This window comes from Chrysochloris asiatica, unplaced genomic scaffold (assembly GCF_000296735.1).
Source record: "Chrysochloris asiatica unplaced genomic scaffold, ChrAsi1.0 scaffold00085, whole genome shotgun sequence".
In the NCBI taxonomy this organism is placed as follows: Eukaryota; Metazoa; Chordata; class Mammalia; order Afrosoricida; family Chrysochloridae; genus Chrysochloris; species Chrysochloris asiatica.
Genome location: NW_006408603.1, coordinates 65,066 through 68,374, shown reverse-complemented (window position 1 = coordinate 68,374; position 3,309 = coordinate 65,066).

The following is a 3,309-nucleotide window of genomic DNA, read 5'->3' as shown; positions in this document are numbered from 1 at the left end:
GCTGTGCATAGGGTTGCTATGAGTGGGTACCAACTTGATGGCACCTAACAATAACAATAACAACAGGTGTTGTATTTTGTCAAATATCTTTTTTGCATTGATTGATATAAATATTTTTTTGTTCTTTTTTAAAATTTATGTGGTGGGTTACATCGATCATTTTCCTAATGTTGAAACATCCTTGAAAACCTGATATGAATCCCATTTGGTAATGATGTATTTTTTTTTGAGATGTTGAATTTTATTTGCTAGGATTTTGTTGAGAATTTAAAAATCTATGTTCACAAGGATATTAATGTATACTTTTCTGTTTTAGTGAAATCTTTGCCTGTTTTTGGTACCAGGGTTATATTTGCTTTATAAAATGAATTCAGGAGTATTCCATCATTTTCAGTATTCTTGAATAGTTTGAGTAGAATTGGTGTTAGTTCTTTTCTGAATGTTTGGTAGAATTTGCTAGTGAAGCCATCTGAGCCAGGACTATTTTTTTTGTTGTTGTTATTGTTGAAAGTTTTCTTTTATAATGGGCCTGTTAAAATTTTCTTTCCATGTTAGTTTAGGTATGTATTGTATTTATAAATTTGTGTCCATATCAAATTTGTTGGCACAAAGTTCTTCACAGTACTCTGTTCTATTTATTTTATTTCCATGGGTTCAGTTGTTACATTGCCCATTTAATTTCTTATTTGTACCTGCTTCTTTTTCTTTGCTATGTTTGTCATTGGTCTGGAGTTCTAGTGTAGTGCTGAAATATAAGCACTAGACAGAAAGGTTGGTTTGAACCACAAGGTTGGTTTGAACTACCAAGCATTCAGCTGCTCCTCTACTTGTCTGACAGTTTGTCATACTGTAGTGGCTTGCATGTTTCTGTGATTCTGGATGCTATGCCATCAGTATATTAAATACCAATAGGCTCACCCATAGTGGACAGGTTTCAGCTGAGCTTCCTGGTGAAGACAGACTAGGTAGAAGGAGAAATGGACTATTTCTGGATATTTATTCATTGAAAACCTTATGAATAGCAGTGGAACACTGTCAGATAGCACCAGAATATTGAATATTGAAACATGATGAAGAGCAGTAGAATGTTTCCATGTACAGTGCCAGAGATGAGGCCCTCGTGTTGGAAGACACCCAAAATATGACTGGGGAAGAGCTGCCTCTTCAAACTAGAGTTGAACGTGATGATGTGAATGGAGTAAGCCTTTGAGACCATCATTTGTTGATGGACCACAACTCAAAATGAAGAGAACAGCTGTAAACATACATTAATAATCAGAACATGGAATGTAGAGAATATGAATCTAGGATATTGGAAATTTTCCAAAATGAAATGGAATGTATAACATCGATATCCTAGGCATTAGTGAGCTGAAATGTACTGGTATTGACCATTTTGAATCTGACAAGCACATGGTTTTCTATGCTAGGAATAACAAATTGAAGTGGAATAGCATCACATTCATCATCAAAAAGAACATATCAAAATCTGTCTTGAAGTACAACACTATCTGTGGTAGGATAATATCCATACTTCTACAAGAAAGGTGAGTTACTGACATTATTATTCAAAATTATGAACCAAACACTAAGTTCAGTGAAGGTGAAATTGAAGAATTTTGTGAACTTCTTCAATCTGAAATTGATAAAACATGCAATCAAGATGTATTAAGAATTACTGGTAATTGGAATGCAAAGGTTAGAAACAAAAAGGAAGTTTCAGTTGTTGGAAATACAATTTTGGTGATAGAAATGATGCTGGAGATCACATGATAGAATTCTGCAAGATCAATGATTTCTTCGGAGTCCTAGTGTAGTTGCTGTGGGTTAATGCGTGGGATTGCAAAGCTGGTGTGAACCGTAAGGTCAACAGTTCAAGCTCACCAGCTGCTCCTTGGAAACCCTATATAGGGTTGTTATGAGTCAGAACTGATTCAACCGGCACTTAACAACAACAAATGACTTCTTCACTGTAAATATCTTTTTCAAAAAAGGTTTTTTGTGTGAATTGAGTGATAGTTTATATGGGAGAACATCAGCTTTATCCTCAACCTATTTTATTTCATTTCATTGCAATGATTACAATCCTCTCCATGCATCATCTTTCAAAAGTATTTGCTTCTATTCCCTCTGTTTATTTATTTATTTTTATTTTTATGTACACTAAAACATTCAGGAATATACAATTATTCAAACACCCAAAGCACATACCCTGAAAGCCAGCCCCCAGCTGCCAGCACACAGTCTCTCTCTCTCCATGAGTCTAGATTTACCAGTCACTCCATCTCTGGCATCACTGCTTCTCTGAATTGTGTCCCACACTCCACTCCCACTCTTTTCCCATGATGGTCCTCCACCCCTGGACTACAAGATCAACTACTCCCCTCTTTTTGCTACTAAACCTCTACCTTTACATTTGCAACAATTGCAATCAATCATGTTAACAATCACTCAGTACTGAACCACAAGGGTCTTATCCCCATTTCCTTTCACCAGCCCCATCTAGACAGGATGAAAACCACTCAGTGGAAATTCTACCTTCCTGCACACATTCTGAAACTAAACTCCTTCTTGAAAACTTGTAAGTCAGTCACTTTGTGCCTTTATAGCACACTCCCTACCCCCATTTTAGTAGGTAATCTTTAAGTTGCCCATTCCTATTAACTCTGTGTACAGAGGGGATAGGGATGATCTTTGCTATAAAGATTCCTTCCCTCTTGGTTGGTATTTTAAGCTACTATGTCCATAAGTATAGGTCAAGTTCGTCAAATTGTAACAAATTACACTTGGTTTCTTTATTTAAAAAAAATTTTTTTTCCCCCTTCTCGTCGAGTTCTGATTATACAGCCATTGAAGCTAGGTAGCTAGGTCAAATAGGTACCATCTGCAAGGATGGGTGTTCTTGTGCATCTTGTATATCATCCCACACTTCATATCAGTGTCCCTCACTTGATATTGTCCCATGCCCAGTAACCAATAAAGAAGTTTTCTTTTTAGTGTGGGTATTTTTCTTAAGCTTTTACAATAACGGTCTTATGTAGTATTTCTCCTTTTGTAACTGACTAATGCAGCTCAGCATAATGTCCTCAAGGTTCATCCATCTTATGAGGTGGCTTACAGCTTCCTGGTTATTTTTCAAGGCAGCATAATATTCCATTGAGTGCATGTACCAAAGTTTGTTTATCCGTTCTTCAATTGATGGGCACTTAGACTGTCTCCATCTTTTTGTTATTGTGAATAGCACTGTTATGAACTTTGGTGTGTATATAACTGCTTGTGTTATGCCTCATATTTCTTGTGAATAAATAC